Raw genomic sequence first — 18,529 nt, forward strand, 5'->3', positions numbered from 1 at the left:
GATAACGCCCGAAAAAGACGCCATACATTATGTCAGTGCCATCACTGACAAACCTGGATTGACCATGAAATACATCAATCCCCTTAAAGGTGAGTTAAAACAAGTTTTAACTAAATTGCCTTAATATTGTCATGCATTAGAATGACTGTCTTAGGTAATGATAAATATTTTCTACAGGAAGAGGAGTGTTTGCTGAAACTGAAATCGAAAAAGGGAGTTTTGTTGCAGAATATCGAGGTGAGCTCACGTATGCACTTACGATGGTAGACAACTACTCGAGATTTATGGTTGTGGTACAAGTCAAAGATCTAATGGCCCATACTGCAGCGAAGGTCTTCCAAGCACACTTATGCAGACCTCATGGCTACTCAGAGAGAGTCCTCACAGATCAAGGCACTGCCTTTGAAGCGGAAATCTTCAAGGACTTCTGCAGCTTTTACCGATGCAGGAAGATGCGTACTACACCCTACCATGCTCAAACCAATGGTTATCAACCTGCTCAGGACTTTACCCCATATTCCAGATGTGGCCTTACAAGTGATTTATAGAGGGGTAACAATACGTTGGGATCATCGGATCTAATCTCCCTTTTTATACACCCTAAAATCTTGTTTGCGTTAGAATAAACAATAACATCATAAAGGTATAGCAGTACCGTTTCAAAGTTTCGGTGTCCCAAGCAGCATTCCATCAGCCTCTGGAAGGTTCCTGGCAAATTGCACAGCTCGAAGGGCATGCTTTTGAACTCGCAGAGACCCATCGGGGTGGCAAAGGCGGTCTTCTTCCGGTCTGCCTCAGCAACGGACACTTGCCAATAGTGACTAGTGAGATCAAGGGTAGAAAAATAATTTGCAGTTGTCAATGCAGCTAGCTATTCCTCAATACAGGGGAGTGGTGCTGTCCTTCTTCTTTAACAGGACCAACGGAGCTGCCCAGAGGCTACAACTGTCACGGATAACCCCAGCCTCCTTCATGTTGCTCAACATGTCCTTGGTACACTGGTAATGTGCAGGTAGATTTGGCTTATATCTCTCTTTGATGGGTGGGTGTGCACTTGTGGGGATGTAGTGTTTGACCCCTTTTATTTTTCAAAAGTCTAGCGGATGTTTGCTGAAGACTTGCTCGTATTCTTGCACTAGCCTGTAGACCCCCTTCTTGTGATGTGAAGGTGTGGAGTCAGTGCCTACGTGTAATTCCTTACACCACTCCTCTGGCTGACTTGGTGAGCTGTCACTGAATGGGTGGGCTGAAGCAATGGTGGATGCTGCTGTTTGGATAGCATGTGTATCTACTGAGAACAGCTTATCAATGGTGGCAAATCGGAGCAGCTTAATCTTTTGCTCTCCGCAGTTCAACACTCTCATGGGCACTCTTCCCTTCCATATTAATGAATAAAACTATGATGTAAATAGCATATAGATACCCCACAAATGCAGATAAAAGTAGGTTATGGGAAAAGGGGGAAGAGAGAAACAGGAAAATAGTGGAATAAAGTATAACTTCCAGGTGGGAGAGGAAATGGCAGCACAGCCAATGGAGGTGAAGCAAGGGGAGCCTGCAACTAAAGAGTTGAGAGCGTTATCACATGGTGACTGAGCCTGATTGTAACGGGAGCATAGAGGTGCCGATCCTGTCTTACCTGCGTTGGTGTAGAAGTGGGTGTCCTGTGGTGGAGTCAGCTATGTGCAGTGGTGGCCGTGGGTTCTTTTATGTGCGACCGTAGTAATAGCTGTGCCCACTTCCTGTATGGGAGTGGAATGCAGTGAGGCTAATGGAACGCACGCCTGCGCATTTGTGTTTAACGTCGCGCATGTGCAGAACGGAGAAAAGGCTGCGCTCACTTCCTAATGAAAGGGAGTGAGACGCAGCTGGGAAGGGAAGGGAAAAGATTAGGGTTTGGGGATGATGAAAGGGCTTTCTACGGGCAAGGATGGCAAAGGGTGGCAGTGACGGAAAGTCAGGCAGATGGTCCTGTCCTGTCCTGTCCGTCCGTCTTTTTGTATCATGAATTGGAAAGACTGCAAGGGGGAGGGGAGGTGCTTGTGCCCAAAAGGAGGAGTTATTCAGATTCATTGCAGTGGGCGGCGGCTGCAAAAAGTACCATTCTCCTTGTTTTTGCTCTGCAAAACAGCCTTTTCAAGGGTTTGGCTTGGGTGACAAAATGTCTTCTGTAGGCGTGGGTTTGTCTCCCTCTCCCTAAGATGTGTCCGGTATAGGCCAGGGTGCCACTCAAGGCCGTAACCAATTCGGGTTATAGCTTCTCAGCCTTTTGGCTAAGATCAAGTGTAGTTTCGGAGGACGCTACCTTGGTCGGTACTGGAAGGTGCCTGGGATTGCACGTCTGCCGGCCTTGAGGGAGTGTGTGCGCCTTCTGGTGACACATAGCCCTCTTGTGCCTGGACGGTTCCCAGGCAACGGGAGGCGATCACCTTTGTTATTTTGAAGTCCTACTGATAAACAGAAAAAAAAAAAATTAAATCTGTTCTTATCAGTTTAATATCTGATACGTCCCCTCTCTAGGGACCATATATTAAATGGATTTTTAGAACAAGGAGATGGAAAAAATCTTGCTCTGTCCACTCCACGCATTGACCTGGTATTGCAGTACCTCCAGGACCGGTGCACCCCTTCTTAACCGAGTTTCCAAAAGCAGAACTCAATTCACCTGATTCAAATGAGCCTCATTAGTGAATTGAAAGAAAGCAAAAACTTTATATGCACCTCAATTTGGCCAATTCACTTTTCACACTTTCACCCTTTTTTTTTATCTTTCACACCTTTTACTTGCTTTATTGATGCAAAAGCTGTGCCAAATAGCAAACTCATCTCCACTCAACTTGACCAACTCTGCTATGTCCCGTGCAGTATCTTATTCTCAGTCTTATCTAGATCATTTGCAATTGAATAGAATAGATCCCTTTTGGACACATTGGATTCAGCTGCTGCAGTGACTGCAGGTGTTAGAAGATGCAGACTTGGCATCAGGTGCTGTCTATCAGATTCCACTCCAATTAAAGCTTCCATTGTTTTTCGGTGTTTTCTTTGAGCAATGATGATGTCTTTAGTGATCTGTTGGCTCCCTCTCCAGGAGGAAGAGTTTGCTTGCTCTTGGACTTTCAAAAAGAGAGGTCATGATAGACATTTAGCTTCTGAGCCCAATTGGGGACAGTCATGGGTGATGAATGTTTTGCAACCTGCTGCGAAGCCTGATACCGCAATATAAGGAACGTCAAATACTAAGAATGGGCGGCCTATGAAAGAATTAGTACTTTCATTAAGCATACTTAAACGGCTAATTGGGAATAGACAAACTGTAAAAAGCCCTCTGAGAAAGCCCCTCTCTATCCTTTGTCAGTAAGCTTTTCTGTAGTCTGCCTGTTGATGTATTTTCCGTTTGAACAGTGCACAACATGAAGTGACGGAACACTGGCTTGTCACAATGTCCCCCGCTGACATCACAATAGCGCTGCTGCCTAGAAAGCCAGCTGCGCAGCAGAAGTTGCTCTTTGGGTGGGATGGTGGGCTAATGTATCTATTCCTGCTTGGTGAGAGTTTGACATGATCTAGAGCAACGAGTTCCAGCGGCTAGCGGTTGATTATTGGCTGTAATGGGGCTTTCTGGCTGGTGCTAGCCTTTCTTCTTAGCACACAGGAACCACAATCCCTACACCATGCTTCGATGGATTCTCTCATCCCAGCCCAGTAAAACTACATATTTCACACAGTTATAGGCAGCCCATGGGCATTCACCTGGATTAAAACCCATAACAGCTCATAGACCAAACAATCAATCTACCACTGGACCAAAGACAGGAAGCTAAATCCACTGCCTGCGGTAACTAACTTAATCCTATAGGCTACTCACACAACAAACCCAAGAGAAAGGAAAAAAACATGGCTTCGATTATCCATCCAATGAAAACGCATAACCATTGTGAGCCATTGGACAATGCAATTGCACACATGGTGACATGGTGCACGGCCCAATGAATCAAGTCTGTACTTCATATTCACGGTTTAAGCCCTTGGGTTTTAATGTGTCCAGAGTACATATCCAGAAAGATTCCCTTTTTTTGTGCTAAGCACAAGTCAACAATACATTGTAAGCAGATTCTATTACCAGTCCCACACCATTTTGTGACGCATAATCACACAGTGGCCCAATTAAGATTCCAAGTCATCGAACATGTCCCAGCCATACGCAGAGGAGGCAATAGAATTAGGAAGCTCAAAGAAAGGGAATCTTTCTGGATATATACTCTGGGCACGTTGGAACCCAAGGGCTTAAACCATGAATATGAAGAACCGACTTGATTCATTGGGCCGTGCACATTTTTTCTAACGCCCGGTTCTTTTTCGTGTTCACACTATATATGGTTCCACTATGTATGGAGTTCCATTCTTCCTTGTTTTTTATTTGTCATGTTTGTCATGTCTGATCAACTGGTTACATTATGTCTGATTACCTTGTCTAACAGTTTTTTCTCCCCTTTCTTTACCTTCCATGTTCCCATAGTCACGTGAAATATCCCTGTTGCACTTGATTACGGCTCACTATTCACTATAGGATGTCTTATATCTAACATCACACTCTCACCCATCAGCACTCTATAGGTTTGTATAAGGTATGCGCTTACACATCCGGTCCTCCATAGGTATTTCCACTTATGTAACACTATCCCTATGATCACTCATAACTCATACCCTTGTAGTCAATTACATCCTCCTCTCTCCCCCCCTCCCCTTCTCCCTTTTTATCTATAATTTTGCCATATATACTAGCAAACACTCAGTGTACCTAGTGGCATCCTATTCGTGGCTATTGGACCTTGCTATAGTCCCACTAGTGCCAAGACATTTGCAGAGCGCATCTGCCTGCGTTGCACACTCCAACTAATTATAAGTAAGCCATTATACTAGCAAACACTCAGTGTACCTAGTGGCATCCTATACGTGGCTATTGGACCTTGCTATAGTCCCACTAGTGCCAAGACATTTGCAGAGCGCATCTGCCTGCGTTGCACACTCCAACTAATTATAAGTAAGCCATTATACTAGCAAACACTCAGTGTACCTAGTGGCATCCTATACGTGGCTATTGGACCTTGCTATAGTCCCACTAGTGCCAAGACATTTGCAGAGCGCATCTGCCTGCGTTGCACACTCCAACTAATTATAAGTAAGCCATTATACTAGCAAACACTCAGTGTACCTAGTGGCATCCTATACGTGGCTATTGGACCTTGCTATAGTCCCACTAGTGCCAAGACATTTGCAGAGCGCATCTGCCTGCGTTGCACACTCCAACTAATTATAAGTAAGCCATTATACTAGCAAAAACTCAGTGTACCTAGTGGCATCCTATCTGTGGCTATTGGACTTTGCTATAGTCCCACTAGTGCAAAGACATTTGCAGAGCACGTCTGCCTGCATTGCACACTCCAACTTTTTTAAACTAAGCAATTTTACTAGCAAACACTCAGTGTACCTAGTGGCATCCTATACGTGGCTATTGGACTTTGCTATAGTCCCACTAGTGCCAAGACATTTGCAGAGCGCATCTGCCTGCGTTGCACACTCCAACTAATTTTAACTTAGCCATTATACTAGCAAACACTCAGTGTACCTAGTGGCATCCTATACGTGGCTATTGGACTTTGCTATAGTCCCACTAGTGCCAAGACATTTGCAGAGCGCATCTGCCTGCGTTGCACACTCCAACTAATTATAAGTAAGCCATTATACTAGCAAACACTCAGTGTACCTAGTGGCATCCTATACGTGGCTATTGGACCTTGCTATAGTCCCACTAGTGCCAAGACATTTGCAGAGCGCATCTGCCTGCGTTGCACACTCCAACTAATTATAAGTAAGCCATTATACTAGCAAACACTCAGTGTACCTAGTGGCATCCTATACGTGGCTATTGGACTTTGCTATAGTCCCACTAGTGCCAAGACATTTGCAGAGCGCATCTGCCTGCGTTGCACACTCCAACTAATTATAAGTAAGCCATTATACTAGCAAACACTCAGTGTACCTAGTGGCATCCTATACGTGGCTATTGGACCTTGCTATAGTCCCACTAGTGCCAAGACATTTGCAGAGCGCATCTGCCTGCGTTGCACACTCCAACTAATTATAAGTAAGCCATTATACTAGCAAATACTCAGTGTACCTAGTGGCATCCTATCTGTGGCTATTGGACTTTGCTATAGTCCCACTAGTGCCAAGACATTTGCAGAGCGCATCTGCCTGCGTTGCACACTCCAACTAATTATAAGTAAGCCATTATACTAGCAAACACTCAGTGTACCTAGTGGCATCCTATACGTGGCTATTGGACTTTGCTATAGTCCCACTAGTGCCAAGACATTTGCAGAGCGCATCTGCCTGCGTTGCACACTCCAACTAATTTTAACTTAGCCATTATACTAGCAAACACTCAGTGTACCTAGTGGCATCCTATACGTGGCTATTGGACTTTGCTATAGTCCCACTAGTGCCAAGACATTTGCAGAGCGCATCTGCCTGCGTTGCACACTCCAACTAATTATAAGTAAGCCATTATACTAGCAAACACTCAGTGTACCTAGTGGCATCCTATACGTGGCTATTGGACTTTGCTATAGTCCCACTAGTGCCAAGACATTTGCAGAGCGCATCTGCCTGCGTTGCACACTCCAACTAATTTTAACTTAGCCATTATACTAGCAAACACTCAGTGTACCTAGTGGCATCCTATACGTGGCTATTGGACTTTGCTATAGTCCCACTAGTGCCAAGACATTTGCAGAGCGCATCTGCCTGCGTTGCACACTCCAACTCATTATAACTAAGTTGCATTGTCAGGGATATTTATTCTTTATTATTCTGCTGTTAATAAAGCTAGACCACCACTGCAATCTTCACCACCTCTCAATTTTTACTACCACATTTTCAGTCCACAATCTTGTCGCAATCAACATGAGTGGCAAAATGACAGATGCTGGTGGAAAGGGGAAGAGGCGTGGTGGAAAAGGCAAAAAAGGTTTTGTCTGTGGGGAAAGTGGCAAAGCTCCATTATCATCTGCTGAAGATAGACCATCTACCAGCAAAAGTAAGATGTCTACTACTTACCGTGGAAAATCCGATGTGCTCCCTTTTTTACGGACACGAACAACAGGAAGAAAGGTAGATGATGGGCAAAAAAGGAAAATGCTTGAATGGATCTCAAGTGGTCCAACAAGTGCCCTCTCAGCCACTTCAAGTACCGCATCCAAAAAACACCAGTCCTCTGAGTTGTCATCCCAATCACACTTGATTTCTCCCAGCTCTGAAGTCTCCATCAGCCCTGCACAGTATGGTGGAACTGAGATGGCTGAGTCTGCAGAGCTGTTCAGTCACACTATAGCCTGGGAATCAGAGGTCTGCTCCCAAGCTACAGTGAGTACAGAACAGGAAATGGTCTGCAGTGATGCCCAGAACCTTTGTGACTCTGATTCAGGCCGTGAGGACCAAGTTTCTGAGCATAATGTTGACCCTTTGTCACAAACTGTAACACCTGTGGTTATAGACAATGAGGAACATACTGATGAAGATGAGACGCAGATACCCGATTGGGATGACAACTTAAATATTCGGTCAGGGCAAGAAGAGGCTCGGTCTGAGGGGGAGGGGAGTGCAAACACAACAATTGATGATGAAGTTCTAGATCCCACCTACTGTCAACCCCCAGTCAGGCACTCGAGGAGGTCAACAGAGGCGGTGGAGGAGGATGCAACCGACGACGAAGTTACCTTGCGCCTTCCTGGACAGAGTCGGAGCACTGGTAGCACGTCTACAACTGCATCCTCAGCCACCACTCTGCCTATGAGCATTATTCGGGGTGGATCAACAGGTCGCATGGCCTCTAAGCCTTGCCTAGCCTGGTCCTTTTTTGACATAGAAAAAGATCGCCCAAATCATGTGATATGTAAAATTTGTCATGATTCTCTTAGTAGAGGTCAAAACCTCAGCAGTTTGACAACTTCTTCCATGAATCGTCACATGAATAAATATCATAGGTCCCGGTGGGAAGCTCACTGTGCTGCAATGCTGCAAGAGCGAACCATCCACCGCCCGCCCCTTCCAGTGCATCCGCGCGCTCTTCATCTTCTAGGACTGTGGGGACAGCTGTCACACCTGTTTTTCCACGCCAAACTTCCACCACTGTAACCGCAACAGGCAGTTTGCTTGTAAGGTCGTCAGTTGGTTTGGAAGGGGAAACAAGTGAGTGTGTACAGCTCTCTCAGACATCGATAGCACCAACGTTGGATGAAGGCAACATCATGTCTCCGCCTGCACTTTCCTCACAAACCTGCATTTTTCCAGGGACACCCTACTCAACACCGTCTACACACAGCAGCCAGATCTCTGTCCCTCAGATGTGGTCAAATAAAAGGCCACTTCCTCCGACCCATGACAAAGCTAAGAGGTTGACTCTATCCCTCTGTAAGCTGTTGGCTACCGAAATGCTGCCTTTCCGCCTAGTGGACACACAGGATTTTAGAGACCTTATGTCTGTCGCTGTGCCCCAGTACCAGATGCCTAGTCGCCACTACTTCTCTAAGAAAGGTGTGCCCGTGCTACACCAGCATGTCGCACACAACATCACCGCTTCCTTGAGAAACTCTGTGTGTGAACGGGTGCATTTCACCACCGATACTTGGACCAGTAAGCATGGACAGGGACGTTACATGTCGCTGACTGGGCACTGGGTAACTATGGTGATAGATGGTGAAGGGTCTGCTGCACAAGTCTTGCCGTCCCCACGACTTGTGTGTCAATCCTCTGTCTGTCCAAGTTCCGCCACAGCTTCTGCATCCTCCACCTCATCTGGGTCCTCCACCTCCGCCCCAAGCCTGCCTGGTCAGGCCACCAGCGTTCTCACTGCGCAGAAGGAATCACGCACGCCTCATTACTATGCTGGCAGCAGAGCGTAACGGCATCAGGCGGTCTTTAGCTTGACATGTCTTGGGAATAAGAGTCACACAGCTGAGGAGTTGTGGTCAGCTCTGCGGTCCGAGTTTAATAAATGGTTGTCTCCACTCAACCTGCAGCCTGGTAAGGCCGTGTGCGACAATGCTGCAAACCTGGGTGCGGCACTTCGCCTGGGCATTGTGACACACGTACCTTGTATGGCTCACGTGTTGAACCTTGTCGTCCAGCAATTTTTAACACACTATCCCGGCCTAGATGGCCTTCTGAACAGGGCACGAAAACTGTCAGCTCACTTCCGCCGTTCAAGCGCCGCAGCAGAGCGACTTGCATCGCTCCAGAAGTCTTTCGGCCTGCCGGTTCATCGCCTGAAATGCGATGTGGCGACACGCTGGAATTCAACTCTCCACATGTTACAGCGACTGTGGCAGCACCGCAGAGCCCTGGTGCAATACGTCATGACGTATAGCCTGGGCCAACGAGATGCAGAGGTGGGGCAGATCACCCTGATGGAGTGGTCTCAGATCAAGGACCTATGCACCCTTCTGCACAGTTTCGACATGGCGACGAATATGTTTAGCTCTGACAATGCCATTATCAGCATGACGATTCCAGTCATTTACATGCTGGAGCACACGCTAAACACTATTCGGAGTCAGGGGGTGGGACAACATGAAGGGGAGGAACTACAGGAGGATTCATATGCGCAAGGGACAACAACATCACCAAGGTCCAGACGTTCATCATCACCAACGCAGCAGGCATGGGACCATGGGGAACAGGGATCGACAAGGGCGCATAGTAGCAGGCGAAATGTTGAGCAAGGTGCAGGAGAACATGAAGAAATGGAGGACGAACTGTCCATGGACATGGAAGACTCAGCGGATGAGGGAGACCTTGGTCAAATTTCAGTTGAAAGAGGTTGGGGGGAGATGTCAGAGGAAGAAAGAACGGGTAGCACCTCTATGCCACAAACACAGCGTGGACTTGGTCCGCATGGCTGCGCAAGACACATGAGTGCCTTTTTGTTGCACTACCTCCAACATGACAATCGTATTGTCAAAATTAGAAGTGATGATGACTACTGGATTGCCACACTATTAGATCCCCGGTACAAGTCCAAATTTTGTGACATAATTCCAGCCATAGAAAGGGACGCACGTATGCAGGAGTATCAGCAGAAGCTGTTACTCGATCTTAGCTCGGCTTTTCCACCAAACAACCGTGCAGGTGCAGGGAGGGAATCTCCCAGTTGTAACTTGACAAACATGGGACGGTCTCGTCATCTTCAACAGTCTACCCGTACCAGTAGGACCGTATCTGGTGCCGGTAACAGCAATTTTATGGAATCTTTTCATAATTTTTTTAGACCCTCTTTTGCAAGGCCACCAGAGACAACAAGTCTGACACATACTCAACGGCTGGAGAGGATGATACAGGAGTATCTCCAAATGAACATCGATGCCATGGCTGTGCAACTGGAGCCTTGCTCCTTTTGGGCTTCAAACCTAGAAAAATGGCCAGAGCTCTCCAGTTACGCCTTGGAGATTTTGTCGTGTCCAGCTGCCAGCGTTGTCTCTGAACGTGTATTCAGTGCTGCTGCACTTTCCCCACAGACAAAACCTTTTTTGCCTTTTCCACCACGCCTCTTCCCCTTTCCACCAGCATCTGTCATTTTGCCACTCATGTTGATTGCGACAAGATTGTGGACTGAAAATGTGGTAGTAAAAATTGAGAGGTGGTGAAGATTGCAGTGGTGGTCTAGCTTTATTAACAGCAGAATAATAAAGAATAAATATCCCTGACAATGCAACTTAGTTATAATGAGTTGGAGTGTGCAATGCAGGCAGATGCGCTCTGCAAATGTCTTGGCACTAGTGGGACTATAGCAAAGTCCAATAGCCACGTATAGGATGCCACTAGGTACACTGAGTGTTTGCTAGTATAATGGCTAAGTTAAAATTAGTTGGAGTGTGCAACGCAGGCAGATGCGCTCTGCAAATGTCTTGGCACTAGTGGGACTATAGCAAAGTCCAATAGCCACGTATAGGATGCCACTAGGTACACTGAGTGTTTGCTAGTATAATGGCTTACTTATAATTAGTTGGAGTGTGCAACGCAGGCAGATGCGCTCTGCAAATGTCTTGGCACTAGTGGGACTATAGCAAAGTCCAATAGCCACGTATAGGATGCCACTAGGTACACTGAGTGTTTGCTAGTATAATGGCTTACTTATAATTAGTTGGAGTGTGCAACGCAGGCAGATGCGCTCTGCAAATGTCTTGGCACTAGTGGGACTATAGCAAAGTCCAATAGCCACGTATAGGATGCCACTAGGTACACTGAGTGTTTGCTAGTATAATGGCTTACTTATAATTAGTTGGAGTGTGCAACGCAGGCAGATGCGCTCTGCAAATGTCTTGGCACTAGTGGGACTATAGCAATGTCCAATAGCCACGTATAGGATGCCACTAGGTACACTGAGTGTTTGCTAGTATAATGGCTTACTTATAATTAGTTGGAGTGTGCAACGCAGGCAGATGCGCTCTGCAAATGTCTTGGCACTAGTGGGACTATAGCAAAGTCCAATAGCCACGTATAGGATGCCACTAGGTACACTGAGTGTTTGCTAGTATAATTGCTTAGTTTAAAAAAGTTGGAGTGTGCAATGCAGGCAGACGTGCTCTGCAAATGTCTTTGCACTAGTGGGACTATAGCAAAGTCCAATAGCCACGTATAGGATGCCACTAGGTACACTGAGTGTTTGCTAGTATAATGGCTTACTTATAATTAGTTGGAGTGTGCAACGCAGGCAGATGCGCTCTGCAAATGTCTTGGCACTAGTGGGACTATAGCAAGGTCCAATAGCCACGTATAGGATGCCACTAGGTACACTGAGTGTTTGCTAGTATAATGGCTTACTTATAATTAGTTGGAGTGTGCAACGCAGGCAGATGCGCTCTGCAAATGTCTTGGCACTAGTGGGACTATAGCAAAGTCCAATAGCCACAGATAGGATGCCACTAGGTACACTGAGTGTTTGCTAGTATAATGGACCTGACATTACCTCTCTACTAACCAGAATCCCACAATGTCTGTCTGCTATTTCATCCTTCTTCTCTGTGCGATTCCTAAAACTTAACATGGACAAAACAGAATTCATTGTCTTTCCTCCTCCTCACTCATCTCCTCCAACAAGCCTTTCCATCAAACTCGATGGTTGCTTACTCTCCCCAGTCTCACAAGCTCGTTGCCTTGGAGTGACCCTCGACTCTGCTCTATCCTTCAAGCCACACATCCAAGCCCTCTTCACCTCATGCCGATTACAACTCAAAAACATCTCCCGGATCCGTGCTTTCCTTAACCAAGAATCATCAAAAACATTAGTGCATGCCCTCATCATCTCCCGCCTCGACTACTGCAACCTCCTGCTCTCTGGCCTCCCTTCCAACACTCTTGCACCCCTCCAATCTATCCTAAACTCTGCGGCCCGCTTAATCCACCTCTCCCCTCACTACTCCCCAGCCTCGCCACTCTGCCAATCCCTTCACTGGCTTCCCATCACCCAACGACTCCAGTTCAAAACACTAACTATGACATACAAAGCCATGCACAACCTGTCTCCTCCCTACATCTGTGACCTAGTCTCCCGGTACCTACCTGCACGCAACCTCAGATCCTCACAAGATCTCCTTCTCTGCTCCTCCCTTATCTCCTCTTCCCACAATCGCGTACAAGATTTCTCCCGTGCATCCCCCATACTTTGGAATGCTCTACCTCAGCACATCAGACTCTCCCCTACCGTGGAAAGCTTCAAGAGGAACCTCAAGACCCACCTCTTCCAACAAGCCTATAACCTACAACAGCCCTCAGTCCAGTAGACCACTGCGCAACCAGCTCTGTCCTCACCTATTGTACCATCACCCATTCCCTGTAGACTGTAAGCCCTCGCGGGCAGGGTCCTCTCTCCTCCTGTACCAGTCTGTTATGTACTGTTAATGATTGTTGTACGTATACCCTTTCACTTGTAAAGCGCCATGGAATAAATGGCGCTATAATAATAAATAATAATAATAATAATAATAATGGCTTACTTATAATTAGTTGGAGTATGCAACGCAGGCAGATGCGCTCTGCAAATGTCTTGGCACTAGTGGGACTATAGCAAGGTCCAATAGCCACGTATAGGATGCCACTAGGTACACTGAGTGTTTGCTAGTATAATGGCTTACTTATAATTAGTTGGAGTGTGCAACGCAGGCAGATGCGCTCTGCAAATGTCTTGGCACTAGTGGGACTATAGCAAGGTCCAATAGCCACGTATAGGATGCCACTAGGTACACTGAGTGTTTGCTAGTATAATGGCTTACTTATAATTAGTTGGAGTGTGCAACGCAGGCAGATGCGCTCTGCAAATGTCTTGGCACTAGTGGGACTATAGCAAAGTCCAATAGCCACAGATAGGATGCCACTAGGTACACTGAGTGTTTGCTAGTATAATGGCTTACTTATAATTAGTTGGAGTGTGCAACGCAGGCAGATGCGCTCTGCAAATGTCTTGGCACTAGTGGGACTATAGCAAAGTCCAATAGCCACGTATAGGATGCCACTAGGTACACTGAGTGTTTGCTAGTAAAATTGCTTAGTTTAAAAAAGTTGGAGTGTGCAATGCAGGCAGACGTGCTCTGCAAATGTCTTTGCACTAGTGGGACTATAGCAAAGTCCAATAGCCACGTATAGGATGCCACTAGGTACACTGAGTGTTTGCTAGTATAATGGCTAAGTTAAAATTAGTTGGAGTGTGCAACGCAGGCAGATGCGCTCTGCAAATGTCTTGGCACTAGTGGGACTATAGCAAAGTCCAATAGCCACGTATAGGATGCCACTAGGTACACTGAGTGTTTGCTAGTATAATGGCTTACTTATAATTAGTTGGAGTGTGCAACGCAGGCAGATGCGCTCTGCAAATGTCTTGGCACTAGTGGGACTATAGCAAAGTCCAATAGCCACGTATAGGATGCCACTAGGTACACTGAGTGTTTGCTAGTATAATGGCTAAGTTAAAATTAGTTGGAGTGTGCAACGCAGGCAGATGCGCTCTGCAAATGTCTTGGCACTAGTGGGACTATAGCAAAGTCCAATAGCCACGTATAGGATGCCACTAGGTACACTGAGTGTTTGCTAGTATAATGGCTTACTTATAATTAGTTGGAGTGTGCAACGCAGGCAGATGCGCTCTGCAAATGTCTTGGCACTAGTGGGACTATAGCAAAGTCCAATAGCCACGTATAGGATGCCACTAGGTACACTGAGTGTTTGCTAGTATAATGGCTTACTTATAATTAGTTGGAGTGTGCAACGCAGGCAGATGCGCTCTGCAAATGTCTTGGCACTAGTGGGACTATAGCAAAGTCCAATAGCCACAGATAGGATGCCACTAGGTACACTGAGTGTTTGCTAGTATAATGGCTTACTTATAATTAGTTGGAGTGTGCAACGCAGGCAGATGCGCTCTGCAAATGTCTTGGCACTAGTGGGACTATAGCAAGGTCCAATAGCCACGTATAGGATGCCACTAGGTACACTGAGTGTTTGCTAGTATAATGGCTTACTTATAATTAGTTGGAGTGTGCAACGCAGGCAGATGCGCTCTGCAAATGTCTTGGCACTAGTGGGACTATAGCAAAGTCCAATAGCCACGTATAGGATGCCACTAGGTACACTGAGTGTTTGCTAGTATAATGGCTTACTTATAATTAGTTGGAGTGTTCAACGCAGGCAGATGCGCTCTGCAAATGTCTTGGCACTAGTGGGACTATAGCAAGGTCCAATAGCCACGTATAGGATGCCACTAGGTACACTGAGTGTTTGCTAGTATAATGGCTTACTTATAATTAGTTGGAGTGTGCAATGCAGGCAGATGCGCTCTGCAAATGTCTTGGCACTAGTGGGACTATAGCAAAGTCCAATAGCCACGTATAGGATGCCACTAGGTACACTGAGTGTTTGCTAGTATAATGGTTAAGTTAAAATTAGTTGGAGTGTGCAACGCAGGCAGATGCGCTCTGCAAATGTCTTGGCACTAGTGGGACTATAGCAAAGTCCAATAGCCACGTATAGGATGCCACTAGGTACACTGAGTGTTTGCTAGTAAAATTGCTTAGTTTAAAAAAGTTGGAGTGTGCAATGCAGGCAGACGTGCTCTGCAAATGTCTTTGCACTAGTGGGACTATAGCAAAGTCCAATAGCCACGTATAGGATGCCACTAGGTACACTGAGTGTTTGCTAGTATAATGGCTTACTTATAATTAGTTGGAGTGTGCAACGCAGGCAGATGCGCTCTGCAAATGTCTTGGCACTAGTGGGACTATAGCAAAGTCCAATAGCCACGTATAGGATGCCACTAGGTACACTGAGTGTTTGCTAGTATAATGGCTAAGTTAAAATTAGTTGGAGTGTGCAACGCAGGCAGATGCGCTCTGCAAATGTCTTGGCACTAGTGGGACTATAGCAAAGTCCAATAGCCACGTATAGGATGCCACTAGGTACACTGAGTGTTTGCTAGTATAATGGCTTACTTATAATTAGTTGGAGTGTGCAACGCAGGCAGATGCGCTCTGCAAATGTCTTGGCACTAGTGGGACTATAGCAAAGTCCAATAGCCACGTATAGGATGCCACTAGGTACACTGAGTGTTTGCTAGTATAATGGCTTACTTGTAATTAGTTGGAGTGTGCAACGCAGGCAGATGCGCTCTGCAAATGTCTTGGCACTAGTGGGACTATAGCAAAGTCCAATAGCCACAGATAGGATGCCACTAGGTACACTGAGTGTTTGCTAGTATAATGGCTTACTTATAATTAGTTGGAGTGTGCAACGCAGGCAGATGCGCTCTGCAAATGTCTTGGCACTAGTGGGACTATAGCAAGGTCCAATAGCCACGTATAGGATGCCACTAGGTACACTGAGTGTTTGCTAGTATAATGGCTTACTTATAATTAGTTGGAGTGTGCAACGCAGGCAGATGCGCTCTGCAAATGTCTTGGCACTAGTGGGACTATAGCAAAGTCCAATAGCCACGTATAGGATGCCACTAGGTACACTGAGTGTTTGCTAGTATAATGGCTTACTTATAATTAGTTGGAGTGTGCAACGCAGGCAGATGCGCTCTGCAAATGTCTTGGCACTAGTGGGACTATAGCAAGGTCCAATAGCCACGTATAGGATGCCACTAGGTACACTGAGTGTTTGCTAGTATAATGGCTTACTTATAATTAGTTGGAGTGTGCAACGCAGGCAGATGCGCTCTGCAAATGTCTTGGCACTAGTGGGACTATAGCAAAGTCCAATAGCCACGTATAGGATGCCACTAGGTACACTGAGTGTTTTCTAGTATAATGGTTAAGTTAAAATTAGTTGGAGTGTGCAACGCAGGCAGATGCGCTCTGCAAATGTCTTGGCACTAGTGGGACTATAGCAAAGTCCAATAGCCACGTATAGGATGCCACTAGGTACACTGAGTGTTTGCTAGTAAAATTGCTTAGTTTAAAAAAGTTGGAGTGTGCAATGCAGGCAGACGTGCTCTGCAAATGTCTTTGCACTAGTGGGACTATAGCAAAGTCCAATAGCCACGTATAGGATGCCACTAGGTACACTGAGTGTTTGCTAGTATAATGGCTTACTTATAATTAGTTGGAGTGTGCAACGCAGGCAGATGCGCTCTGCAAATGTCTTGGCACTAGTGGGACTATAGCAAGGTCCAATAGCCACGTATAGGATGCCACTAGGTACACTGAGTGTTTGCTAGTATAATGGCTTACTTATAATTAGTTGGAGTGTGCAACGCAGGCAGATGCGCTCTGCAAATGTCTTGGCACTAGTGGGACTATAGCAAAGTCCAATAGCCACAGATAGGATGCCACTAGGTACACTGAGTGTTTGCTAGTATAATGGACCTGACATTACCTCTCTACTAACCAGAATCCCACAATGTCTGTCTGCTATTTCATCCTTCTTCTCTGTGCGATTCCTAAAACTTAACATGGACAAAACAGAATTCATTGTCTTTCCTCCTCCTCACTCATCTCCTCCAACAAGCCTTTCCATCAAACTCGATGGTTGCTTACTCTCCCCAGTCTCACAAGCTCGTTGCCTTGGAGTGACCCTCGACTCTGCTCTATCCTTCAAGCCACACATCCAAGCCCTCTTCACCTCATGCCGATTACAACTCAAAAACATCTCCCGGATCCGTGCTTTCCTTAACCAAGAATCAGCAAAAACATTAGTGCATGCCCTCATCATCTCCCGCCTCGACTACTGCAACCTCCTGCTCTCTGGCCTCCCTTCCAACACTCTTGCACCCCTCCAATCTATCCTAAACTCTGCGGCCCGCTTAATCCACCTCTCCCCTCGCTACTCCCCAGCCTCGCCACTCTGCCAATCCCTTCACTGGCTTCCCATCACCCAACGACTCCAGTTCAAAACACTAACCATGACATACAAAGCCATGCACAACCTGTCTCCTCCCTACATCTGTGACCTAGTCTCCCGGTACCTACCTGCACGCAACCTCAGATCCTCACAAGATCTCCTTCTCTGCTCCTCCCTTATCTCCTCTTCCCACAATCGCGTACAAGATTTCTCCCGTGCATCCCCCATACTTTGGAATGCTCTACCTCAGCACATCAGACTCTCCCCTACCGTGGAAAGCTTCAAGAGGAACCTCAAGACCCACCTCTTCCAACAAGCCTATAACCTACAACAGCCCTCAGTCCAGTAGACCACTGCGCAACCAGCTCTGTCCTCACCTATTGTACCATCACCCATTCCCTGTAGACTGTAAGCCCTCGCGGGCAGGGTCCTCTCTCCTCCTGTACCAGTCTGTTATGTACTGTTAATGATTGTTGTACGTATACCCTTTCACTTGTAAAGCGCCATGGAATAAATGGCGCTATAATAATAAATAATAATAATAATAATAATAATGGCTTACTTATAATTAGTTGGAGTGTGCAACGCAGGCAGATGCGCTCTGCAAATGTCTTGGCACTAGTGGGACTATAGCAAGGTCCAATAGCCACGTATAGGATGCCACTAGGTACACTGAGTGTTTGCTAGTATAATGGCTTACTTATAATTAGTTGGAGTGTGCAACGCAGGCAGATGCGCTCTGCAAATGTCTTGGCACTAGTGGGACTATAGCAAGGTCCAATAGCCACGTATAGGATGCCACTAGGTACACTGAGTGTTTGCTAGTATAATGGCTTACTTATAATTAGTTGGAGTGTGCAACGCAGGCAGATGCGCTCTGCAAATGTCTTGGCACTAGTGGGACTATAGCAAAGTCCAATAGCCACAGATAGGATGCCACTAGGTACACTGAGTGTTTGCTAGTATAATGGACCTGACATTACCTCTCTACTAACCAGAATCCCACAATGTCTGTCTGCTATTTCATCCTTCTTCTCTGTGCGATTCCTAAAACTTAACATGGACAAAACAGAATTCATTGTCTTTCCTCCTCCTCACTCATCTCCTCCAACAAGCCTTTCCATCAAACTCGATGGTTGCT

At 46.2% G+C, this 18,529-nt stretch overlaps 1 pseudogene; it reads left to right on the top strand.

Moving 5' to 3' along the window:
- The first annotated feature begins 2,424 nt into the window (after nt 1-2,424).
- LOC142270521 (U2 spliceosomal RNA) lies at nt 2,425-2,630 on the top strand (annotated as a pseudogene).
- The last annotated feature ends 15,899 nt before the right edge of the window (nt 2,631-18,529 follow it).

This window comes from Anomaloglossus baeobatrachus, unplaced genomic scaffold (genome assembly GCF_048569485.1).
Source record: "Anomaloglossus baeobatrachus isolate aAnoBae1 unplaced genomic scaffold, aAnoBae1.hap1 Scaffold_3285, whole genome shotgun sequence".
In the NCBI taxonomy this organism is placed as follows: domain Eukaryota; kingdom Metazoa; phylum Chordata; class Amphibia; order Anura; family Aromobatidae; genus Anomaloglossus; species Anomaloglossus baeobatrachus.